This window comes from Athene cunicularia (genome assembly GCF_003259725.1).
Source record: "Athene cunicularia isolate RWA chromosome 2 unlocalized genomic scaffold, athCun1 chr2_part1, whole genome shotgun sequence".
NCBI lineage: Eukaryota > Metazoa > Chordata > Aves > Strigiformes > Strigidae > Athene > Athene cunicularia.
In genome coordinates this window covers 110,764,000-110,791,932 of record NW_020799095.1, presented here as the reverse complement: position 1 = coordinate 110,791,932, position 27,933 = coordinate 110,764,000, and the positions used below count along the sequence as shown (strand labels likewise).

General features: G+C 36.2%; 1 protein-coding gene across 1 annotated transcript in view; it reads left to right on the top strand.

The window, feature by feature from the left end:
- The first annotated feature begins 3,068 nt into the window (after positions 1–3,068).
- ST18 (ST18, C2H2C-type zinc finger) overlaps positions 3,069–27,933 on the top strand; it is a 102,320-nt gene continuing 77,455 nt past the window's right edge. The window contains exons 1-3 of the mRNA XM_026841461.1: positions 3,069–3,224; positions 25,097–25,153; positions 26,055–26,129. The gene's annotated coding sequence lies outside the window, so the exon portion shown is untranslated. The remainder of the gene's footprint in view (positions 3,225–25,096; positions 25,154–26,054; positions 26,130–27,933) is intronic.

The window sequence follows — 27,933 nt, the reverse complement described above, 5'->3', positions numbered from 1 at the left end:
TTATTCTGGTAAACTTTAAATGACTTATTGCTTAGAGGGTCAAGATAGGATGATCTGCAACTTAAAGTTTTGCTGACTCTGAAGCACTTACATCATAAATACATATTTTGTTATTTAAATGAATTCTCAACACAAACAATCCAATCTTTGACAGTTTATCATTACTTACTGGATTGTAAACCATGCAAAAAGCAAAGTTCTGTTAAATCTGAATTTACTTAGGATTGATTTAATGACAAAGGTGTTTTGTTTTTTTGGGTTTTTTTCACTTATGTGTCTCAGTGGAATGTGAGAAATACCTTCTAAATCCTTTTTTCAGCAAGCAGGTTTTAATATGCATGGCACTACAACCATATAGATAAGAATCAGACAGGAAAATATAATCCATATCTACAAATTTTACTCATCCTCTCATCATATGTTCTTCCTGTGATGTGAGAGGATATGAATAGCTTTGTTAAATGAGTTGTACCTTTAGAGATGAGATAGTTCACAACCCAGGATCATACTTAACACTGGAAAATATAAAGACAGTGACCTAAATGCCAGTCTCACTCCATGATCAATTAGGGCCATGCACAGCAGATCAAAAAAAAAAAAAAAAAAAAAAAAAAAAGGGAAAAAAAAAAGGAAAAAAGCTCCATCTGGTTCAGAAGACAGTGGCCAGTCCCATAAATAACACAAGCTGTCAGGAAAACATCATTCCTATAGTACTCTGTGTATTGGCTTTCTGTCCAACTACTGATGCACTAACAAGGAGTTTCAGAGCTTTGCATAGGCTTGGACCACACTCATGTCTTCAGCTCACCATAGCAGCAACATTTATGAGTGATGTAGGGTGGAGAATGAAATGTACACAAGTAAAGAACAGGGACATATACAATTCCAGAATCCTTTTTGCACATGCAGACACAAACACCACCACCACCAACAACAAAATCAAGCCAAAAATAAAAGTCCAGGTTTTCATTTCAGCTGAGCTTTTCTGAAACAAGGAAATAAAACTCATCAGTAATATTATATTTGGGAAATGTAGTTGCAAACTCCACACCACAGTAGGAGAAGATGAACAATAAGCTTTCCTTTACACTTGTTTTATTTTAAATACTTCTGTTGGTAGTTAATAATTAGTTGGCAATACTAAAGACTGAAAAGAAATACTTTTCCTTGGTTAAAACAGCTATGCACTATTTTCACATTCAGGAGATTTTTTTCATGGTGGAATAGGAAAGATCATTCAGTACTGAATATTCCTGTTCTGGTAGCATCTATTCGTAAGTCAGAAGGTAAGACCGCTTGTCACTGTTTAGGTATATGATAAGTAAATAATAGTTCTGGAAATTTACAATATTGGTGCAGAACAGAAATGTCCCTGCATTTTTTTTTACATGGAGGATTTGCCTTCATAAAAAATGAAGACTGGAAATGCTAATACAGAACATGAGCAATGCCTAGGTGTGTTGAGCCCTCTCAAAACAGGGGGAGGATCCACAGGCCCAGCACTACCTCTGGAGTTTTCTATCACTTGCCTCAAGTGTTGCCTCACCACACAGTTTTCCTCCAAGGGGTCTAATGTCACTTGGTGCCTCCTCTCTGGCTTCAAATTTACACACCACTTCTGCTCAATGTGTGGGGGTTCCAAGGAGAGGAGTGCAAATTATTTCAACAATCTCATCAATTCTGTGGAATTCTCTCATGTGAGGAGTAGCAAGCTTCCTTGGTCCAGTTCTGCACTAAGTCTCTAGCACATGATGAGGCCACAACTTCGCAGAGTGTTTTGTCAGTTTTACTTAAACATACTCCCCTCTACTGCAGAGGGAGACAAAGGATTCTCCATTTTTCTAAGGTATCCCCTGAGGAAAAGAACAAAAGACATACAGTTTCTGGACAAATAGTTTCTTAGTTAAAGATACAGTTCATAGCTGAACTTTATTTCTCAAGAATCAAATGGGTACTCACATGCTCAACACAGCAAAGGATGTGAAAGCTGTGGCATGAACTGGGTGATGAGGGGCTGTGGATATGTTGTTTGCTCTGAGGTAAAATGGTGATCCCCACTATTTCCTGCTAATTTGCTGAAGATAAATAGCAAATTGCTGCATTTGTTTCTTCTCTCTGGTTTGCATTTAGAAGGCACACAGAAAATTCACTTTGAAACATTTCCTTAAAGGCACATGATAAATCCCTAGGGAGAAATTCAGAGCCTGAAGAGAGCCTTGTGCTTGGGTTTGATAGTGACAGATAGCAGTGGAAATACAGTACATGGTGCTCCGAACTCAGAGACCATTATGTGTGCAACTCACAGTGAGACCATGGCAGAATAAAGCTTCCCCCCAGCCCCACCCAGAAGTGTGGCTGCCTTTGTAATTTTAATTGGTCTGTGTTTGTGGAGTGGGGCCTCTATTTACTTATGGCTTGGGGCTTCTGTTTACCAAGCCTGGTGGAGGCCAAGTGTCATATCACTGAAGCTTAGTTCCTGCAAGCTCTCCTGCTATATCTTGAGGCACTTTTCTTTTCAGTATCTGTGCCTGTCTAATTCGCAAGCTTCTGTGAAACAAGCACAGGAGGGTACAAGGCCTACAGGGAGGAATTACACCTAATTACTCAAATAATTGCTAGGCTGTTGCCTTCTTAGTCACTGAAAATAATTTCCAGGTCCCTGGCTTTTATAGATAGTCTTCTAGAGGCAGGAGGACACAGCCCCCTTTTTAACTCAGCCCATTCACTCACAAAATCAGAACACTCGAGCCTGCAAAATTAATAAGCACCACTTCCATTACATATATTTTAGGTTGTTGTTGCCGTGGCGATAAAGTCAGGGACATTGAATCTCCTCTGTTGAGCCATTGTTATCATCCCTGGCCATCTGCTGCAGAGGAGTGATATTCCATCTCATTTGCATGATGACTGATATATGGGAGGTTTGGAAGGACATATGCCACAGCAATCATGTGATGAAAATTAAAGTGAAAGTTTTGGGCCCAGAGCCGAAAAAAATCTGTGTATGCGCATGAGGCTGTTGATGTGCAAATGTGAATCATATTGAGAAGGTTTGAATAGGGAGGTGTGACGTAAAGAGGGGACACAAACGCAGGTGCTTATCTCTAGGCAGTCAAAGGCACTGGATGTCATATCATGGGAACTACCTTTCAAAGACACAGCTTTAGTGCACAGTTCAGCACACAAGGGAGGAGAAACATATAAGTTTTGGAAACAAAAATAAAGTAAGTTTAACAACTTTTTCACACTATTCTGAACCCATTGATGTTTAAGCAACTTGTACTATTAGTAACTTTCTGTCTTTTCTATTGTTTGTGCTCTTATTTGGGGAAAAAAAAAAAAAAAATCCTGTCCATATATCAATGTTGAAAGCTTGAGAGATTTGTATTAAGAAGTTTGAGGGGTTTTAATCCATGTTTAAAATGCTCTTTGAAAACTTTTCTTTTTGTTTAAATGACACTAATGCTGTTTCTTCCACAATGTATGCTTGGTCATTATCTTAAATGCTATTTTGGGCCTCAATTAAAAAATAGCTACTTTTAGCTGCTTTGAGAAAGCTTTCTGAATAAAATGTCATGGTGTAATTGCATTTATACTGCCTCAGTAAAGCCTTTGTTCATATACATTTTACAATTGTGCAAATTTGCAGCTCTAGCTATTTGATTTGAGGAAATGATCACAAGGACACTTTTCCTCTCATTTTGAAAAGTTACTGAACTTAAATACTACCATTGAAAAAAAGAGACGGGGGAAAAAAAATGAGACGGGAGAGGGAGAGAGTGGGACCAGTGTATTTGTAGGAACTGTTCGAAAGATGCAGGCTCACTTGCAGTTATGTATTACACACCAAAGAGCTTTCTCATGATGTTTTAGAATGCTTTAAAATCATGCGTAATGTTTTTAAAATGAAGATTGTTGATCGATATATTTAATAGCATTACTCTAAGTGAAAAAGGGTCTTTCAAAGCATGATGTTTCAGTCTTTTAAATTATTTGGGATTCAGAGAGTGAATTGAGATCTTCTGATTAAAAAAGCAAATACTGTACTTCAGAATGAATATCTGTGTCAGGAAAATCTTTAAAAAGTTAAATGACAGTAATATCAGGCAAGGTTGAAGAATGAATGGACCTTTTGGGACAACATTTTGCAGGAGGATGATTTTTATGAAATAACATTTGATGCTAGAGAAAGTCTGTTTAACACTCTGATCAGCAATAGCTCGCTCTCTCTCTCTCTGACTTTCTTTTGTCTTTAACAAAGCACTTAGTTCAGATGTTTGTCTTTCTTCGTATGTAAATAGCAAGACAATCTTCTGCAAGATGCTGTTAATTTTTCATTTAATAGATTATAAAAGCACAAATCCCAGATTTTATCCTTAAACTATATGGGGTGAACTTTGTCAGTTAAGGATCTTTTTAGGATACAGAATGACCATTTATTATCTCTTTTGTCAATTAAATTAGTTAAGTTAATTGTGTAGATGTGTCTTCTTTGGTTTCGCTGTGCAATGGTTTTGTAATTCTTGGAGAAAATTACAGCATTTGTGATGAAAGCCTTCCCTGAGACAATAATATATTTCTGTTATAAGGTGGCTAACAGATAATCCAGATTCAAAATGAGGAATTTCTAAATATAGGCTTTGCCTCTTAAGTTCCCAGTTTGGAGCATTTTATTTTTACTTGTAAATATCATCTGCGTATTATAGTACTTTCATGCCTGCAGGCTAAGATTACCAGTCTTCCTTTTTTTCCTCCTCCTTCTAAATATTCAATTACTCAATGGTAATTATTATTATGTGTCCTTCTTGGCTTACTGCATTATTAGATTAATATAGATTTCTTGTGCCAAATTAGCGGAAATCACTGTTATACACAACAAGAATCACTTTTTTTTTTTTTTTTTTTCAGTTTTATTTACTTTGTTGAATAACAGGAAGACTTTGACATCATGAGGTTTTATTCTTGAGATTTTCAATATAACATGTCTTTGAAAGCTGAGCAGGAGAGGGCGTATTTTTGTTTTGCTTTTTCTTTTCTATGTTTCTAATAAGTAGAAACTTTCAGTAAATTATAATTTAGTTTATTCGAAGATCTATAAATAGGGACCTTTGTGAATGAAATTACAGTTGAAGTCCTTTGATCTCTGGTTATTGTTTCAGAGATGTGTAGCAGAGGTAAGAAAACCTAAAATGAAAGAAAAGGAGCTGTCCAGGGTACTGCAGCTGATTAATATTTCCTGCTACTGTACAGAAAAAAATGTTTACTGAAGTGTTCACAAAACTGCCACCATTTGCTACTGGTTTTTTCTCTTCAGAACTAGATAAACCTTATGTTGATGTTAACTATAAAAAAATATGTCTATAAAACTTATTTTTATGTCATGTTTCTGTGAATAGCACATACACCCTCCGATCACTATAACTTTCACAAATTGCCTATTAAAACTAAAATTTTATGTCAAGGTTTTTGTCAAAGTTACAGATAATAAAACTTTTCCAGTGTAAATCAATCTTTGAGTATAACACAAATGGTTTCTATGGTAGTGCCGTAATGTAAACAAAACAAACAAACAAAAAAACCCCCAGATCCCAATCTTGCATTACTTGATTGCTTTTGAAATGAATTCTTGTCCTTATGTGACCTGAAATGTGTGGTTACAAAGCTATAGAAATCCAAACGATCATATTTGTTTGATATGAAATGAAAAAAATAGTTAAATTGAAAGTTTAACATCATGAAATTCAAAATCCCAAGCGGTATATAAACATTAAAAGAAACTTTGGACTGCTAATCCTAGGAAATGAGTTTTATGGATTGAATTCAACAAGGCTTCAGAAATGGTTCCATCTGCTGCCTAGCAGCTGGTGAAAGGATAAATTTAATTCATTAATTCATTTGGAAAAAAGGATCCAAGTAGTAAAGACTTCATTGCTCATAATGCACATAGGTGGAAATCAAAACTGAAATTAGGTCCAGTTGATCATCTTTGATAACGAGGAACATTTTCTTTGTTATTGTTATAATGATCTTGATTGTGAAGTTGACAGTATATTGACTATATGCTGTCAATGTGTATATTTATGTTTCGAAAAGTTGAGAACAGTTCTGAACTCCTTTTCTGGGAGGAACATCCCTACTTTGGAGATTACAGATTAGGTTTAAAAACCTGGAATGTTTCACTGAAACAATATTGCTGTCTTTCTATGAATATCTGCAACCTCCTTGTAAATAAGTTACTTCAGGAAAACAAAATTAGGTACCATTAAAATTAGAAAAATAACTTATTTGCAGTTAAGTCACCGTAATATTCCAAAATAAGAATGCCAAATGTAAACAGTTCATTACTTTCTTTTCCTTCTCTATTAGAGACACAAGCTTCATCTTGTCTTTCCTGTTTTCACCCATTTTCTTGTCATAATGTGTTAAAAACTTAGAGTAAGAAGAAAAAGTATAAACTAAGGACTGAGAAAGGGCAATATTGAAATACCGAGTTTTACAGGCAAAATTAATTGGACAAATGCTTCAATAACAACTTGACATTTAAGTTCTAGCTATAAAGTTACCCAAATTATAACAACCTCCAGATACAGATTTTTTTATTTTTTTTTTAAAGTGGTTGCCTCTACTTCTTTTAATCGAAATCACAAGCAGTGAGTGCAAAGTTATCTAAGGCTTTCCAACCATGAGATAGTCAAGTGACAAAGGCTCTTGTTCACCTTATATCAGGAACACAGGTAAATGTACACCTCATTACTTGCTGAGGGATATACAGGACTGATGAACCTGTTATGCTGAGACCAGTTAAAAATCCTCCAATGCCTTTTTTCAATGTTTCTGCTTGAGATGGTGATTTCATGAATGATATTTGGCTTTTCCCATTTCCTCTGTAGCCCATAGCTCACTGTGGTGGGTTTGTTGGATTTACTATAAAGGTTCTGTTCGCACCCTGTGGGTTGGGTTAAGAATTAGGATTTATGCATTTACTTCTACTGTTGCATTGTTTATACAGCTTTGGTTTAGTTTTGATCCCTTTTTTTTTTGCCTTTGAGGCTCTTCCACAGTGTCAGCTGCTGACTGATAGTAGGAGAACGGCCTCGTGGTGTGAATGAAAGGGACCTAGCGGTTGGTAAACAGAGATAAGGAATAAATAGAGCACAGGCAAAAGGAGATAGTTCTGTGGGAGCCCAGATTGCCGCCAGTCTGTTCAAGTGAGATGCAGTGCCTGTCCTTTTCCCAGATTAAATTAGTGTGCGAAATCTCCAGTGACCTCCTCCCCTTCTCCCCATACTCTTTAGCCAAGCTGAACAGCCTCTGCTGTAAAGTATTCATTTTACCCAGGGACAAGTTGGACAATAGAACTCTCCCTGTTACTTATGGACAGCTGTCGTGATTCATAGGGCTTTTCAGCATTTCATTTTTCATAAGAGTTAAAAGGGTTTTACCTTGTAACTGACTAGAGTTTAGAAATGCAAAGACGCCAGCCCTGAGGTTGCCCGTCGTAAGGAAGTTAATAAATAAATATCACCCCACCACACACACACACATATCCCCTCCCCAATGTGTGAAAGGCTGTGTATTTTGTTAGTGCTGCTCTTCTTATTTAAAGGGGTTTAATTGTGATAACATGATTACACTGAAGCATGAACTGCATTTAGAAATTAACAAGCAAAGACACAGCAATATGCAGGGCCCCCAAGGTTCCCTAAATTAAAGGTGACCAGTGCAAACCCAGCGAGTGCCCTTTTCCCTCTTTGCCCTTGCTTTTGCCTACAACTCCTATCAGTTTATTACCTGCAAATAACTCCCAGGAAAGAGTAAACCCTCATGAGATACCTCTGTGGTCCCGTATTTTTTTTTAGTGATTTACTGCAAATATATTCAGCATTTTGACTGATTAAATAGACCTTCGGCAACCTTGAGGGTCACTGTGTAGAGTATGTACATAGAAAATGCATCAGCCCATTGTACCCTGGCAGCTAATGAGATTGGTCGTTAAGTAAATGACACAAAGCCTACAAAAAAAGCTTAGCAGCTCACTAGAGTATCACAGAGTGTCCCTGCACACCACACAACGACACAAACAGTGGACTAACCTAGCCCACCCCTGCTTTATTCTACATCACTGCTTCCCTGATGTCAGCGTGAGAGGCAGAACAAAGGCTAAAAGGCACACGGTAAGTCAGTCTGACAATTATGCCCTAGGGAGAAAGTAGAGCAAATCTTAGCCTAACCATGGGGTTGAAAGTCCGTTTCTAGACAAGTAGGTCATAATGAAAGGATTTTTTTTTCCCCCCTGTCACTTCATGAAGGGGAGAAAAATGTCTCTAGAATCAATGTTGGGTTTGTTTCTTGTTTGTTTGTTTCCTTTTCTCTCTGTCTGATTCGCCAGCTTACAAAAGTTTCTTGAATTCCAAAAGTAACATGAAACAGTATGTTTTGTGAACTGGATATTGCAATTACAGTGTGATGAAAGAAATATTATTTGTAAGAACTGCCACACAATAAGCACTGCCTCAGATGTACATTAATGTCTGATGAACTTTACAGACAGAAAGTTTCTTTTTACTTCTCTGTAAAAATCTGCTGAAAATGTGTTATATGTATGAATACACATTTCAATCCACTAACCAGCTACTTACACCCCTAAATACCTGGTACAGTTTTTATAACTATGCAGATATAAATCAAATTGTTACTATAATTTGGGGTGGTTTTTTTAGAAAAGGCTTTTACATGATATCTCAGTGTTGTCTTTTACGTGAGCTGAAATTAAAGAGTTGAAGATTGCTGTTAAACAGTTACACAGTCATTACCTATTTTCTTTGCACAGCAGCCAAATACTTAGCTGTTACAAAAGCAGGTGCCTGCCTGTGTAACCAGTGATAAAATCTTTTCTAGCAGTGTTTCAATTTAGTATCTCAGGACCCTTTATTTTGCTGAAAAATGGCAACAGGAAGTTGCCAGAAAGTCTTGTTTGCATTGATAAAATGTTTCTGTCTGCTTTGCACTTCGGAGCTCAGGGGATGTTAGGTTCAAACCGACATGATATTATTGCAAGATGCCTGTGTGAATTAAGTAATGCTTCTCCCCAACCCCCCACCCACCCCCCCAAAACCACTGAAAACCATATATTTTAAGAATGCTTTCTCAAAGAGACAGTTAAAGAAGTGGGGTTTAGATATCAGCCTGCGTTACAGTTGGTTTTGTGTTGTTTTGTTTTGTTTCGTTTTGGAAGAGTTATTTAATTTGGGAAAGCACGTATTAATATATGTGTATTTAGATGTGTCAGGATAACCTGTTCACTTAATTAAAACTCTGCATAGGTCACAGAAGTCAGTTCACTCCGATATGTCGCTTACCCAGGGACATCTTTTTTACTGCTTGGACAATACAAGTGTCATCACAGCTTATAGAAACTAAGATAAAATGTGATATTTTAACATATGAATTTGATGTTTCCTTGCAAAGAGGTGTGTGTGAATGCATATATATGAATCTGCATGTGCATATTTATATAAAAAGGTGTACATATGCAAAAAACTATGTTCACTAATACAGTATCCCAGTTCACTGAAACTCAGTACATATTAAGTAACAGTTATGTTTGCTTTTGCATTTCCCAATAATTCCAATTTAGGAAATTTAATGAGGAAGTAACTGAACATGAGTAAACTTAGTATTTAATTTTATTTTCCATATTTTTAAGGTGTGTGCGTCTCAGCATGTTTATGTTATCTCAGAAAATATGATATGCATGCATCAGAAAACAAGCTTGCTTTCTCAGCTAAATCCTATAATTCATTCCTAACTGAGTTGAACAGCAGAGATTTAGTAAGCTACAATGTTACAGCACAGTTTTGTTCTGAACTTTGCTAACTGGTATTAAGTTTTCGGTTCATTTTAACAGCTAAGGTTTGAGGATATTTTATATTCAGGTGCATCAACACAGCTTTTAAAAATGAGCACATCCCTATCACACAGTCACCATGCTTTTTACATATCTATGTGAATGAGAGTGAAGGGTATTTGATATTTCAGCATTCACCACATCAGTGAATAATAAGTTCAGATGTCCTTTATCCTATTAAAAGTAGAGAGCAATTTCATAGGGGTAATGCACATGCAGCAGTCCTACAAAAATCATACTTCTACTGTAATCTGACAGGTCGAGCCACAGTAAGTTTCAGTAGTTGTTCATAGCTGCTTTTTGGTTTTGGTTTTGGTTTTGATTTTTCCCTCTTGTCTGTCATTTCTTAGGTACATCTAAGAGAAAAAGGCAAATAAAACTTGAATTCTGATAATTAATGTCTTTCATTTGATCTCCCTGATAAACTATGCAACACACCAGTTTTTTAGAAATGGACTTTTTTGACTTTACAATCCAGCATAAGGCCTTTGTCCTTATCTTTGTGCACAGTTCCAGGGGACAAGAGTGTAAGTTGTGCATGTGGTTCTAAAAAAGTTGTTGGCATTATACAGTCGATTTGAATAATTCTAATTCAGTTTTCTGCACGCTTATAGATTTTTAAACCAGTAATCCCAAAGTATCTGATGATTCCTCATGAGCAGATATCTCCAAGGTCAGTCACAGACAATCATCCCAAAGGCCTGGCTCTGTCACTCCAAAACAAAACATAGCAGATAACATGCAGAGTAAACTTTATATTCTACTACATGTATATCTATATAGAGCATCTAGACCACAATCTATGTCACTTAACAGATTAATTTTGGAAGTATACATATAGGACTGGGACTGGGTCACTCCTTGTAGTTTATGTGTGCATAGTTGTGGATCATAAAAACTGCAGAAGCAGAAGCAGTGCTTCTGAATTTTAATTATCTTTAATCACTTCAGACTAAAGATACTGTTTAATTAGTTATAAAAAATACTGTCTCCCTCTTAACTTTTTTAGTACTTGCATAAAATCTCTTCAGAGGAAATTGCTCTCATTTATGTTCATGGAAGACATAATAATACTAGCAACTTTCTGGTTCAAAAAATGTGATTATCTAACAGCAAAAGTTACTTTTTAATGAAAACAGGGATTACTTTCTTGGGTAGGTCTACAAGCATTTGTACACACGAGTGATTCCACTGAGGTAAGGTTGATGTCTCACTTCAATAAAGTGGGTATGTAAGAGTTTTGAAGACGAGGGGTTTATTGATTTGCTTAAGAGATTTAGGTAACATTTGCTAGCTCATTTTTCAGGTTTGTCTTCATATGTGAACTTTTCCCTCCATTAAGGAACTTTGGTTCAAAGGAGATAGCTTTTAATTTAAAGGCATGTATTTGAACTCCGCTCCATGAGGCATCAGATTTTTAAAAAGTGCTTTAGAACTTTCCAAAATGTCGTTTCATGTGAGGATCAGAGATCCCAATTTCTTCTTAACTGTGTTTCTTCAGGTGACAGTAAGAGTCACTAGGTCAGTTCCCTAAATCTCAGGAGAAAATTTGACACCGTCAGTGCCTCCCCACCCCAAAAAAAAAAAAAAAAAAAAAAAAGTACTGATTACCGTTCTCAAATGTTTTCTTCCTTGTTATATCAGAAGAGTATAGGATATTTCTATCATGTCTTCAAATAACAATTTTATGATGCAGTCCAGAAATAGATCAGGCTTAGGGGGCCTTTTGTTTGTTCTGTTTAATTTTTCTACTGTGTTATTTTTTCCTACTTCAGGCAGAAGTTTGACACAGTCTAACACACAGTCTAGGTCTTGTTACAAAAGTAACTTTGAAAGTAAGGTCATAGAAATCCAGGATTGTCATTTTTGTATTAATTTATTTTCTTTTATGTAATTCAATTTCTCGTGATAAAAACCAATGACAACAAAAAAACAAACACCACAATACATTTAATAAATTTCCCACATTTTGGGAAAACGTATTTTCTTCCCTAACAATGTGGTAAACTCACCCTCCATACAACACATCGAAAAGCACCAAATCTCAAACAGAAAGAACTACCATCATGATACAAATGAAGAAACTGAGTACACTTGACATTTTCATTGTATCTCTAACATTTTATAAAATTAAACACCATTTTGAAGTATGGGTCTGATGGGAATCATCCTATATATAAGCATTCGACATTTAGTGAACAAAGTGCAACTGAACACATAAATCACTCTAAATAACATTGACAGTTGGTCAAAAGAAACATATACTTAAGGCTCAAGTGTATGGTCAAGCTACTTTATGGAGAGCTTTCCCATTATTTTTGTGAGAAACAGTACTGTCTACAAAAAGGGTTAAAGAAAATGCATTCTGTTGCATCTGCTTACTAAATCCCTTACTTTAGTAGAAATTCAAATTTTGTAAAGATTATTCGTTTTATTGATGCATATAATTATAATCACAAGCCATCTGCTGATTTGGCAGGCATGGTTAAAATTCTCTAACTCTCATAACCTTTCAAGTACAGTGCCCTTGGGACTCTATTTCACTTTTATATTTTGGAAAACATGTAGGGACAAACAAGAGAGGTCATCCGCCGAAAGTCAGACCTGTAAAACATTAAAAGAATAAAGATTGTGATGACTGCTCTTGTTTTAATAGCAAAGCTAGTATTTTCTATTTTATTTCTGACTTCAGGAAGGATTATGCTGGTTTCCATCACGCACTTTGGGAATTTGAATTTTTTCAAGGGATTAAAGCTCTCTCCTAGCACTCCTGGGATCTGGGTTCCAAGTCTAAACTAAAAGAACAAATATTGTTCAGTTTGGTTGTCACAGGTGAATTAAACATATTTGACCTTGGCCTTAATTTTTCCTTTTATGCAATTCCCATTATAATTCTATTTGAAATGTTTTAATAAACACTATTCTCCTTTTTTTTTTTTTTTTTACTTTAACTTGGTCTCACTGAGTTTCACAGACAGGCATCTATCACATATTTAACTTTTCCCCATGAAGTTCAACAGAGCATTTTAATTTAGAGTGCTACATACAATAAGGCATGAGGATTTGCCCTAGTCGTTTAGAAATGCATGCCTTTATTTATATTAGCTTACCATCAACTGGTGGTTAGCCACAGTTACAAATGTTTGATCTTTCTTGTCTATGAGAAGTCTTGTTCCCCATTTTCTTGTGTCCTTCACCATGTTTAGACAAACTATTTTATACTTGACAATTCTTTCTCTCTCTTTTTTTCTTTTTTTTTTTTTTCCCCTTTGTTGTTGTGTTATATGTGGTGTTACTCTGTTGATTCTAGCAGAAAACCTCCACAAGGGGAAAAAAATAAATCTAGGAGATGCTCTCTCTGTCATAATATAAATATAATCACATTTCTCCTTTGTAGGATATTGTCAGTGCTCCAAATTGGGAAAGAGGGTGTTTAAGAGAGAAAATACATGAAGGTGGAAAAAGTTGGTACAGAATGGAATAGTCCAGTGACTTCCTTGTACTAGCAGAAGGCAAAGACAATCACCCCTCAACAGAAGTGTCTTGCTTAATGCTGTATTGATGTGTATCTCATAGGAACAAAAGATGCAACTCTCACTTCTGTTTAATTAGTGTATCTGAAGGCCTGTATGCAGCATGCATGCTGCTTTACTCCTTTTGGAGGTTTGATTCTCACCCCACACCCTCATTATGACAAGCAGGAGGGAAATGCACATGTTTGAAAGTGTCTTCACAGCTGAAACTAGGGAAACAGGCCGAGAGTAGCTCTGGTTTATTTCACAACCAATTAAGTATGACATCTGTTGAAACTCAGGAAATAAGTCTCCCTTCCCCCTGTTCATATACTTACTTAAGCTGCCAGTCTTTTGTTTGGATATGATGAATTTTACTACCAAGACTTTTTTTCTTTGGAATAAATACACAAAATAAAGAAAACAAGACATAAAGGCTATTTTTTTAAAAAAAAAAAAAAATCCCAAACCTATCTTTCACTGAGTTCATGTGAAAAATTCCTGGTTGACACTCACAAATCAAGCAAATATTTCTGTCGATAATTCTCTGCCTAAACACTCACCTTACATGTTGAAAAAAGGGCATGTTTGTGGTAGGCAATGTAGGTATAACATTTTTATTTTTGAAAACCTGGATCTTGTGGCTCCCAAAGGCCAAGAAAAGTTGCTGGAAGAAATTTGGATTTTAATTTCTTTAACTTTATGCTTGAAAACGTGGCACTGACCAGAAGACAACAAATAGAACAGGGCATGTGGTATTATGTATGATTAAAACAAACCAAAAAAAAAATTAAATGCAGAGCCACTGTCACTGGTGACATTAAGTTTCTCAAGTATACAATAGTTCACAGGAAACCAAGCAACAGGTAAGCTTAAATAACAAACTTTGACTTAAGAAAATGACAGTATTCAGACAATAAAAGTTCAAGCTGAGAGACACTGCCCATTTATTATACACTAATTCATGTGACATCTATTCATCAAGAAAACTTTTATTCCTTTATAAAATACTGTCCATACCAACTCTTGGAGTTCAGTTTCCCTCTGTTGTACTTAGAACTTGATTGTCTTCATTCTTCTATATCTAGATAAAAACTATTTGTTATATCATGCTGACCTTTTCCTTTCTCTGCCTCTTGACACTCGATTCTCCTGTGCTTCTGAAGCCACACTGCTCATTTCAAATTTGTGGCTAATTCTTCTCTTTTTTAATCTGCACCATTCACTAGTGCTCCCTGTTATTTGTTCATCAGCTTCATTTTGTTTGCCAGTTCTTTCCTACAAGGACTGGCACTGCCTTCATTCCCGGAGGATGGTTCCCTACTCTATTTCTCTTGCTTTTCATCCCTATTTTAAAATACAGCTCAGAGCCACATAGTGTACGTGTTATTTAAACTGTAAGATGCTGCTGAGCGATTGCCATAGGTTCCTTGGTTAGGAATCCTCTGGTGAAATGTCAGTGTGCAGTGGAAGCGTCTAAACCTGCGCCAGTCATCCAGATTCCTTTTAGAGTCAGTGGAAAGAAAGAGACATTTCTTGGATGTAATTCATCTCACCCTGAAGTAGATGTATGAAGTCAGTAAGGTGCATCATACATTTACACAGCGGCAGAAATGCCTGCAGGTTGTCTACAGGCTACCCTGAGACTATGTGAAGCCAGTGGTTACTACCCACCCCAGAAATATATATCTGCATTTCAGGCATGTAAAGTTAAGAAGGTGAATCCTGTCTTTCCTGTCCAGCCTACAAACTGGACTTGATTTTTTTCTTATATCTTGTCTCCACATAAACTTACTGTTTCTAACAATTTCATACAAGACAGGGATATGAATATACCCCTGGTATACCTTAGACCAGGAGTTTCCTCTTGCATATTCACAACCTGATGAAATTTGGTGTGTATTCAGATATTAGTGAAGAGCAGAACAGCAAAACTTAATATTGCTGTGCAGCCCAGATGACCAAATTTTCCCCCTGAAATGTGATATTTACAAAGGGGAAGGGGGCAATTCCCTGATTTATTCTTAGAAGTCATTACAATTTCTTTCAAAGAAGGTTTTATTTTCTCAAAACTAATTCTTAAATATAAGAAATAAGCTGTAAAGATTTGACAATATCCATTCATTTCAAAATAAAGTAGAGATTTCTACCTTAAACCAGGTGGATTTTTTAAAATACTGCTGAGAGAAGCATTTCCAGACTCAGCTTCACATTTTCTTTCTCCCATTGGTCACTACTTGGACTGTGTAGTCACTCTTAGGGGTGCCTCTGTGATTTCTCTCTCTCAAGACTCTGTTTCTCAAACTTTGAGATAATAGAAGGATAGATTAGATGATGGTTTTGCTCTATTTCTGTGCATCATTATAGTGATTCAATGCTCCTCATGTTGTCTTAAAAACAACAAGCAAGCTTGCAGTTCAAAATTTCAGTTGCTGTACATACTTTGCATAGATTTCAATTATGTTTTTCCATGTTTGAAGAGATTTGATGACACAAATCCTGATTTTTTTAAAGGATTATTTACCATACCCATAGCTTTAACACATAGGTGTGGGTTTTTTTTTTAAATAGATCTTCATCCTTTAAAGCTCTAGGGACAGGTTCTCAAAGTTTCTTCAGATCAAGGCAAAGTGCTTAAATTGTATTTCTAAGTGGGCAACTCAGAATTCCTTCAGGGATAAGAGCTGGATGGAGCTTCACTAAGCTGTGCTAACCCTTATGATGGTCCCCGTGGAACAGCATGTGGTTATACACTACCTTAGTCTATAACATAGGAGGCACAGGTTGGTCTTGGAAGCAGGGAGCCATAGCTGGGTCTCTGACAGCCTTTTCATACTCTTTCTCTGAGAGGAGGATAGCCACAGTAGTAAACTCTGATGTAAAATTACACTTAGCTTGATCTAATTTTGTAACACTGAGTTTTACAAAGGGTTAGTAACTATGTATTTCCAGTAACACTTCCACAGACAGATGAGACTCAATGAAAATCATGCCCAAAATCGTGGGCATGCAAAGTTCATTGTGGTATAAATTTACAAAAGTTCAATAAACATAACCCTTTAGACTGATCTAACATTTATCCTGAAAAGCTGAACCGGCTCACATATAATATTCTTAGAGTTTTCTTCACCACAATCAACATTTTAGTAGCTGTCCTTATAAAGTGTTTTCTTAAATATCCCTATCTCATTTTGAATAGTGTGAAAGAATAAATAGCTTTAGCTCTGAATGCTTTGGGTCCAACGTTATTTGTAGCAACAACATTAGTAATACCACTTATTTTTATTGTTATTAATGTGAATAATAGGCTACTATTTTGTAATCAGAGACAATAATACTGTAATATTGAAGAAGTGCAACTTGCTTTCAATCAGTGCTAGCCTTCAAACAGCAAGATCAGCACTGTGGATACCCTTCAGGTCATATAGCTTGCTTCCTTATTAATTTATGGGGGTTAGTTAGTCATGTTAGTTGCATGATGATCCCTATCTATTAAATTTAGAAGTTACATGGCTATTTTGATGATATTTTGAAAGTAAAGAAGTCAAGATTTTAAGTGGGCACAGTATGGAAAATGTCATGATTTTCGGCCCTCCATTTTTCAGAGACATCCTTTGGTATGCCTTCTCCCTCCTAAACCTCCAAGAGGCATCTCCACAGTAGGACTATCATCAACCCAACAGGCTCTTTAGAGAACCTGTTTTCTAGCATCCCAGCTGCTTAAGTGTACAGCATGAAGTCTACTTCTAGCAGAGAGCTAGAAAGACTTGCTGCTGATGGAGTTCAAGTTAAGAAGACTGCATCTCAGGAAAGGATGAAACTCAGTCCAAGGCATTAGGTTCTCCTCTTCACTGAGTGGAGAGGACTTGTTCGCAGTTTTCCTGCCTTTGGATGAAGAAGGCATTAACGTTCTTCTTGAGTACTCAGGAAAAGACAAGCCAGTAACAGGTGAATACCTTTGAGTAGATGGAGAATGCCAATGCTATCCCTAAGAACTACTTTTAACATTAGGAGTGAGTGAGATACAGTGTGTTGGAAGAAGGAATAATCTCTTGAGCAGAGGGAGAATCTGAGACAAAATGGGCATTACATAATAACAGTTTTCCCTAGCCTGACCTGGGTGATCAGAGGTTTCTGTGAATCATTAAACCCAGTTAATGCACCTTCAGGAAATTCACTTTCACATAAAATTCCCAAACCAAGCAGAAGAATTGTTTCTAATAGAGCAATAAATAAATATCTGCCTTTTAAAAGACCATAACCATACAGCTCACATTTTCACATAGCTCTGAGTGTCTGAGACTGTCAATACAGCTTGCACAACTTAAGGTGCCTGAAAGAAAGAGGTGGTTCATTACAGTAATGTTCAAAGGAAAGCATACTACTCATTTTTCAGACGACTATTCAAGTGATACCTTGGAATCCCACAGTGCTTTTACCTTGGTATTTTCAAAAGCAGATTTATCATATTTTGAGCTGCCAAGCCTGCAAGGTTAGCCCTGACCTGGAAAGCTTAAGTTTCTTCTTCCATCATCATATTCAGACGACCATATTCCTGCCTTAGATTTGTCAACTTACCATTATCTCATGTGACAGATAGCGAGGGATTCAGCCTCAAAAAATATCTTCATGAATGGGCCTGTTACAGAACAACTGTAAGAAGTTGAGCTCATTCTCACATAACACGTACTGTGTGGTGTGTCCCTTTGGTGTATGGTGAAAATTTACTTTTTCTGTTAACACCTACAGATCTTACCCTGAGGAAATCTGCCCAGATCAAGGCAACCTCCATATAGGCAGTTTTAACACAGAACTGTGTTTTGAAGACTGTGCCAGGTTAGAGCCCTGTCCTCAGTTATATGAAAAGCAAACATTTTTTTGATTGTTAACCCAAACTGGACTTGAGCTCTGGAAGCTCTGTCACAATGCCTGTCTTCAGATATAGTCTTCGTAGCTTCCCATGAAAAAGCTGGAATAACCGCTAGTGACTAAATGTAGGTGCTCACTGCTGCTGTGGAGGAGCCCATTGCCTCTTCTTACTTGACAATAAAAGGAAACCAAGTGTGAGTCCCCTCCCTGTTGTTACAGTTAGCCTTTCTAAATATCCCCCAAGTTTTATACAGTCCTTAGAGAAGGCATATAAAAGTGATCTATGAGCATCACTCTTTATCTTATATGGCTATAAAGAATACCTCCTGTTCACCCCAGCTAGAAAATGATGTGTTCTATTTACTTGCTATTCAATTACCTTCTAGAATGATGCAAAAACATTAGCAGGTTACTGAAAGCCTTAAATCATTGTCTCATTAGAATTTGCCATAAAAAAATAATACAAACTCTTTCTTTAAGTGCATTAATTTTTGCACTATTATCTATTCTACTGCTTAAAACAATATTTTATAAAGAAGTTTTCTAGTTCATAGACCAAGAAGCTATAAATAAACATCGTCACCCAACAATCAGATGAGACAATCTAGATAGCTACACAGATCTAATTTTCCTTATATAAACTATTATGCAATATTACAAAAAATGAATTTTTATTAGTTTTCATGTCCTTAGATTTCTATTGATTAATTTAGTAACCTTGAGAACATGGTATTGACAATTGTTTTCATGAAAAGAGACATGGGAATGGAAGGAGTTTTACTTTTTTTTTTTTTTTTTTTAAACTGCTTTGCAAAATCTTTGCACAACAAACCTCACCAATATGTAAACAGGGCTCTAGCTACTCTGTTTGTCCACAGCTAGAGCTACAGATGAACACAGTGTAGTTGTGTGATGACAGGAACAGCTGACTCATTAGTAGAGAGCAGTGAAAGGTAATTAACCCTGGGAAAAGTACAGCTGCCATGCGAGCTGTTCCTTTCTGTAGGATCTGATTAGAAATTAGTGTTAAACCACTGATTCTTTAAAAAAATGTCATTGATAATTCACTTTCTCTCTCAGGTGTGGCCCCTAAAAGGCGCCTAGGATAGAACTAGTGTACAAAAGGTCTATCTAAAAAGGCCTTTTCTGAGAGAAGTACACACCTGTTTGGCTGCTTCTGGACTTTTCTTGCCCATGAATATTGTCCCAGCTTTGAATGTTTTGAGGACACCCTCCAAGTCTATGGGCAGCGCAGAGAATGCATTGTCAAAATGATTTAAGGTAGAACATTGTTGGTTGCCATAATGGTGCCTTTAGTGAGGCTGATTATTTAAAAGTCACAGCTACCACTTCTTGTATCAGGACATAGTTCTGATGCAAAATGATGCAGACCTCTTCAAAAGATAATAGAAATCTGTCTCCTGGAGTAGGTGAACACAACATATGAAAAAAGGATCATGCCCTGAGCACAAAAGCCACCCCCCAGCCCATCCCTTTTCCTGCACGCATCTTGGCATTTAAGGTGTCAACAGATGAGGCAGAACCCATGATTTAATGTGACATCCAAACAACAAGCCAGTCTATTACATATATATTCAGACACCTGATACAGGCCTACTTATCAAGAGTGACATAACCATCAACTAAAATAACAGAATTTCATTAATGTGCTATTGGAATTTCTGAACTGCTGTTTATTATTTAGAGCTGTCATATCCAAAATAGTTTTTAATCATCTTTGTAAAGATCTTCTGGCCAGGAGTGTATCTTTGTACACCTGTGAGATTAATAGCAATGGTATGTGAGTGCTTTTACATGCAAATAACATGTATTATTGAGATCCACAAGAGTGTTCTGGTTGTTTTCAATGGAGCCAGGCTTAAACTAAGGAGTCTGAAGGCTAACTGTGTTTAAAGTGATAATATTTGTAAAGCATGTCTCCATAGGATGGTATTTTTTCATCTTGTTCAAGTCAAGTTTGCTGCAATAGGATGAATAATGGGCTACTACTATTTACCAATAGAAAATGATATTTCAAAGATACATTTCTGTAGTGTTATTTTTAACTCGGTATTGTTTAGGGGTACAACGGGTTATCTTCTTACCAGACATCTAATATGTTCACACTGAAAGAAACTTTTCTCTTTCAGTTTCTTTTAAATTAAATACAGTAATTGCTGGGTATAGTATTAAACTTTATGTTACCACAAACATATATATATATATATATATATATATAAATATGCACATAAATTTTTATATATATATGTGTGTATATATATATGTGTGTGAATATATATATATATATATATATATATATACACACCTTACTGACACTTTCAACATTTACAGCAAAACCATTCAAAGCAAAATGGTTAAAGATATCTCCTAGTACAGTGTTTCTCTTTAGTGGAAAACAAACAAAACAGATTTTTAAGATAAGGACTTGACATGCCAAGAGTACAGTTACCCCTGGATTGCCTAATATGTTAAGACAGAAGAGAACAGAAATGTGTTTTAAATTATTTTGCCATTCATCATGCATAAGTTAGTACCCATTCTTCTCAGAATTGTCCTTTTTAATTTGTTTGGTTGGGTTTTTTAAGTAAAAAAAAAAACAAAACAAAACAAAAAAAAAAAAAAAAAACAAAACAAACCAAAAAACAAACCTTGAGGAGAAAAAGGAAACATTATTTTTTCCTTGGAAATACCAAGTAATGACATACTCTTGAAGTATCAAGTTGAGTTTCAGAGGAAGTGAAAGAATGAGCAGGCTATTAAATTGATGAACACATGAGGATGAAAGTAATATTCACTACGTTAAAGCGTGGTTAGATATGCACAAAAGCACTTCACAGCACTCTACATCGTTATCCCTATTTAGATGAAAGGTGAAGAGACTTGCTGAAGGTCACAGAATAAATCAGTGGCAGAGGCAGGAAGATTGTTCCAGAATCCCTTTTTTTCCCAATTATTTGCTCAGTCATGTTGCCTTCTGCTTACGTCTATGCCAGAAGACAGGTGTCATTTTAGGAAATAACCTTCACCCACTCTAAAGGCTCTGAAAAGAGAATTTAAACCACCATCCCTGGTGCCACTGACCTCTTAACATAACTTTGAACAGACTGAACACCCTTTTTCTTGCTCCAATCACTTGACCCAAACATTTGCTGAGTTAAACCTTTCCAGATAAGAAGTCTGACCCAGTGAACATGCATATTTTGGTATCTGACAAATATGTCTCCTTTTTTTTTTTTTATATATATATATTCTTTACTATTTTGATTTTTGAGGTCGTATTTTTGTTCTTGGTTTGTTTTTTCCTGTGCTCTTCAGCATGTTCCCAGGATCTTCAGGGCAATGCAGTAGTGCATGCAAGCCCCATTATCTTTAGCAGTTAGGGTCATTACAAGTCTTTTAGATGGTGGCAGACTGTACTTCACATGGCCCTCTTGAAGTTAATGAACATATGTGATTTGCATGTTGAGGGAAGGCACACTTCTTCCCTTTGTGAGACTTTCCCTTTCTTGGGACATGTCTGTCATGCTTAATGAAGAGAGCTTGTTGTTCAGAAAGAGGAGGATGAATGTATAGGATAGCAGAATAGTAGTTATATTCCTTTTATAAAAACAGTTCTTATTTTTAGGTTCATTGTTCCTTTTGACTCCATGTCGGAGAATGTTCAATGAGCTAATTAGCCATGGGTTTTGTCCAGTATAAGTGTGATGTCCTAATTCTGGCTATTAAATCAGTCTCAAAAATTTTGTCTGGAATAGTCAGGAATCACAGGCAAGGAATAGAGTAACCTAGATTAAGCCTGTATTTGAGGTATAACCACTTTTACTGGACCTAATCTACTCCAGCACTTCTGTAGAGGTTCAATGCACCCATAACAGCACCCCCATAAAACTGACCTTCAAACCCATAGATTCCTAACTATTTCGCTAGTACAAGGACTATAACAGTGGTGGCTGAACAACAGGCATATAGCAATACTAGAGCAGGACCAGGATCTTCCTGATGTTGAAGGAGGCTATAACAGAGTAATTAAACCAACAGAATTTCTCTGCTTTTAGTTATACTGATCTGCAAACTCAGGCATCTCCCACTGGCCTCAATCCTGCAACTATTAAGCACCCCTTCGATGAGCAGAGCATGGTCATCTTTTGATGAAGTCAGTAACAGTCCCCCCACACAGTACCTCACAACAGAGATGACTCCATGCAGGAAAAGTCATGCAGGCTGAAAAAGAGTAAACATGTTTTAAAAGAAAACAAACCCTGTGTTCCAGATTCAATGACGCATGCTCTTTGAACTTTCTTTTAAAATTGCTCTGAAATCATAAGGTTGTTATGGTGTGGTTTTACTCAAAATAATGCATATTATTGTAACACAAGCCTTGAAGTTAAGTGGCTACTTTAATGAAACATAGTTACCATAGTTACTGCAGGAGAACAGAGAACAACTTTTAGTTCTTTTGAAGCTATGAATTAGTTTAAAAAGAGGAAAAGGAATAAACAAGCATGCAGAAGTTTATTATTCAGTGTTTCATGCCTGATCAACTCTAAAAAAGAAAAACTCTCCCTAGACTAGAGCATTAACATTTTCCAGCTGAAATCTATAATTGCCCATCAACAAACACAAAATTACATTTCAACTCTTCAGTATGTCTGTTTCCATGTTTTTTTCCTGAGTCAGAGAAGAAACAGATTTTTCCAAAATTCTGCTTTCAGCATTTTGTTAATAACTGACATTTTATGGCATCTTGGTTGCTAAAAAAAAAAAAAAAAAAAAAAAAAAAAAAATACATTGCTAAACACAACTCATGAAATCTATGGTCTAGCTCTATTATTCATTATAAATACTATCTTAAGGCTGATGAGAGGGAAATGAGAATTTATCATAGTGAAGATGTCTTCTAGGACCAGCTGCATTGTTTTTCAGTTTAGCATTGAGATGTGCTCTATCCCTGAAGTGTTAATGGAGGTCACTGCTGTTGCTCTCCTTTACTGTGTCAAAGCGAAGGAGTTCCTACATAGTTGACTATTGAGAAACAAAATGATGTTCTTTCCAGTATATCACCTTCAGCTTATGAGCCTCTAGAGCAGCAGTGATTAACAGGACTTTTACAAAGTTTCTGTGTAGTTACAAGGACAGCTTCAATCTTCTGTCATTTTTTTGCATTAGCTATGATTATGCTTTTACCACCAAAATGCATTTATTTTAAAGGTAACAATACAGACTCAGAGAATAGCTTATGTTTCATCTATATTTATCAGCACTCACTGTACATTTGTGTCTTCATTACCAGGAAATATTAAGGGACATTGTGCCATCTATTCCTGTTTACAGTTTATTATGCAGAGATAGGAAACACTTAGCATGTAAAATGAATGTAGAAATTATTCCTGGATAGAAACACGGACATTTCCCACTCGTTGGCTCTTTCTCCTCCATCACCGGATCAGAGTGTAATTGTCAGTAATCAGGCCTGCTTGCTGCTGATAAAACCACTCTGAATGCTAGCAGCCTTCTTTGTGTGATGACTCAATTATTCCAGAAGTGCCTCATCAAATCTGCCCCATCAGCTGGGCTAATAAATAAGGAGAAGAAACTGGCCCCCCAAAGCAAATTATAAATCCATTTGCATTAACCATTTCGCTGGTCCATGATCTAGGCAGAAATAAGCATGGCAGATTGTGTTAAGCTTATTTGAATATGTTTATAATGTTTACAGCATGCAACCTTTTTTTTTTTTTTTTTTTTTTTTTTTTTTTTTTTTTTTTTTTCCACAAGGTGTTGGAATTATCGGTCATGAATAGCATCTAAATGCAGTTACGTTAATTACAGCAAAGCCTCAGGCATCTTTGAGGGATAGTTTGTTGCTTAAATCAGGTGAAAGTTAAACCCTTCTGGTAAGCGAAATATGATCTTGCACATGGCATTGGAATTACTGCCCTGTTTAAAAGAGAGAATGAGTGCAAGGGATGTGTTTTTACAGGTAGTGGAAGGACAACTGTCTCTGTTACTAGGCTGTCTTGCACTGGTAACATGACCTTCTGTTCATCTCAGGGTAGAACTAAGGTAAAGTTCAGACTTATAGTTGAGAAAGAAAATGTAATAGTTGAAGCAGCAATAATTCTGTTCCACGTGTACCCTGCACTTAATAAAACAAGTGCAAAGAGGAGTACTCTGCCCCAAGGAAATTCCTTTCTGAAACTCAAATGTTATAAAAATCACGTTTGCAGGTAGACTCCTTCAGATTTCCAAGTCTGCCCATGTGTACTACAGTGAGGGTGTTTAAGTGAAGCATTAGAAGGCCAAATGAAATTCATTTATTTACTCATGTGTTGAATATTACACATGCACTTAAGGATCTCACTGAGATGACCCATAAATTTGTGCAGAACTTAATGTGTAAAGTTACGTACTTCAGCCTGTGCAAGATAAAGATCTGTCTGCAGTCAAGAGCTCAATATATTTTCATTCATATGTAATAGCATCTTTTGCTTTCACATATTTTTTTCTCAAATACTAAATATGTTGTGCTATTTTATCTTGAGAAAGAGAAATCACTGTCACTGCAGAAACACAAAAAATATTCAGGGATCATAATGGTGAGCACATTGGATTTTATTTCCTTAGCTATTACTTCCATTCTGAGCTAACAAATCGCAAACTGTTGTGGTTATTCATTTTTATATTTGCAATATATCAACTAGTGGTGTGGTAAATGAGAGAAAATCAAATTCATCTGCAGGAAATGATATCCATTATGCTCAAAAAAAGTTTTTGGGGTCTTTTACAGGTGTAGCTCAGCTTTGCATACTGCAATTCTGACAGAGAAAAGAACATCAAACTTCTGGTGAGATAATTTTTGACTGTAGAATAAGTCTTTCTTCATTATTAAATCTTCAGGTACTCTAGTAATATGAGCTGAAGGAGTGGGCTTTTACTCACAGACAATGGGTCAACAAGAATGGTTGCTTGAAGGAAATTGTCACACACATCTGATCTTGAGGATCAGGGCCCAAATGGTGATTCACATCAGTATCCTAGTATGACTCATGGATCTCAGTAGGATGGCACTTCAGAGTCAGTACAAAATCATGTTGCACTGGAAATGGCTATAAAACAAAGAATGAATTGCAAAGATTCCAGGTGACTTCACTGAACCATTACACTGACAACTCAAGCAACTCATTTATTCCATCTTTGCGGGTTTATAAAGTTTATTATTCTAGTTGAATTGAGGTGCTGGTTGAAAAGGGTGAAGGTTTTCTTTATAGGCAGGCAATCTTTACCTTCAGGATTAAAAAATTCTGTTCAGACATATATGGAGTTGAAGTGTAGGCATAATTTGCCGTCTAAGAATCCTTTTGAATTCTTTACTAAAAGAGACAAATAAGTTAATGGAATTGACTAATATATTGGGTCAAATGAAGATACATGTGGAATTAAGGGACGTGATTCCACCAAAGATCTTTGGTTGACAAATAAATTAGTTCTATCCTATTTTCATTTACAATTTTCTTATCATCACCAATAACTTAGATAGATGTTCTTTATGGGCTCTTGTGTCTGAGATCTTAAGTTTTCCGTTTGGCATTGCAGAATTTTATCTGCATCTATTGCAATGCCTCAATATTTGGCCCATGATTAATTTTATAATTCATAATATATAATAAAGAGTTTCTCAATAACATATTTTATAAGATCTTGATGTTACTGTGAAATCAGCAGTAACTCTTGTTTGTTACCTGCAGATCCCAGCACTTTGAAACGTCTGTTGCTTCTTGGAGTGTGGACAGTGGTGACGCATAATTTACATTCCATTAGGGGTATGTCACATCCCATGACACAGCGTAATCCTACACTCCCTGTTTATAACATGACAAATGCATGACATTGTATTAGACTTTTTATGAAACACCGTATCTTCAAATGTGGGTACTCACCCACGAATCAGCTGTATGGCAGCCAGTATCCTGTTATGTGAAAGAAATAGAAAACAGCACATTTAAACTTGCTAGCCAGTAACTTCTGTAGTGATTAAATGCAGAAGAGGGGTTCGGGTTTTGTGCTTTATGTAAAAGTTTTGCTTTTGTCCTACTAAAGCACGCTCTGCTTTGCAAAGATAGCTGATGATGTCACATGCAAGGCAGATGGGAGTAAAACAGCAAATGGCACTGTTGCATGTAGTTTTACAGTACAATTTTAAAACCTGCCTCCCAGCTCCAATCCAACCCAGACTCCTATTCTTAAAAGAAGAATTTTCAGTGTATTAGCTTATTATGTAAAGTTAAATGTGAAAAGTTTTGTACATTTTCCCGTCCTTTGTGCACTTTTTTCAAGTGGATCTCAGCTGTGCTGTCTTAACTCTTGGTCCCTTAGGATGAGAGAGACAGCAGATGGGGTTAGGGCAGAGGGCTGATGCTTCTGACAGCAAACGGCCTGGTTGTTGAGTGGAAGCTGTGAGCGTCAGGAAGCTCCTTTTCCCCAGAGAACCAACTAACCACTGAAGAAAGTTGAAAATGAGCCCTTTGAGAAACGCTATTAAAAGTAGTAAAAATTTGCAATTGTGCAGATGATGTGCTGCTGTGTGGTTATTCGGATGCTAATGAGTTTGACATTAGGGAACTCAAAGGGTTTACAGCTACTCCCTTATGTGATTTAGTTCTTTATTGGCAATCTTTGAGAAAATAAATGAAAAATATATTGCTAATAAATACATAACATGATAGGATTTTAGACAAAAAGCTGCTAAGTTTTAGGATTTTGAAAGAGCTTTGTTCTTTCACCATTGTAGCTATTCTCAGAGATCTTTTGTTTTAGGTTAGTGTGTTCTGAACAAAGAGGAAGAGGCAGGTAGAAAGCTTTAAGACTCCTTTTGGTTTTTTTCATGGATGTTGAAACAGCATAACAGGGAAAGAGGCCTTTGAGGATAAACAACATCTTTTTCTAGCAATATATTGTCTAGAAAACTGCTTAAAAAATCTTTTTGGTATTGGACTGTTTTGGTCTGGGTTTTCTCCCTTCTTTATCATCTTGCATCTGCTTTCTATTTTTCTATTTGCTAAAACTGTATTTATTTTAATTAAAAGTTATTGATGGGATGCAACTAATTATCTATTGGGACTCAAGCAGAAATTAGTCACTCAATAAACTTTAGCTTCCCTGAGAATCCGTTTAGAGTGAGCCTTTCAAATTTCAGAATTGTAACATTACAAATTTTACTGATAAAACTTCATATGATATAATTAAATGAATAGTTAAATTTTGACCTTCAAGTTCCAAAAGTTTTTCTGCAAACTTTGTCATAATTGGAATACATTGAAATAATAGAGCTATTTTACTAAATACACTGAATACTATTTGAAAAGGACTCTGAAATCACAAGTCATAGTAAAAGTTTTATATTTTGGTCACTAGTGGCAGAAGTGATATTAAAATAAAACCTGTCCATAATAACTGCTCACAACCAGATCTTCCTAGGTTGCATGTGCTTACAACTTTAAGTGTTTGAAGGGTTGGGGTATTCATTATTTCTGAATACAAGGCCCTCAGTATTGTAGACTCAGACATAAACTTCTGCAGCTCTTCTTCCCTTGCTTCTACAGTTGATTTAGTGGGAGTTTTCCCACA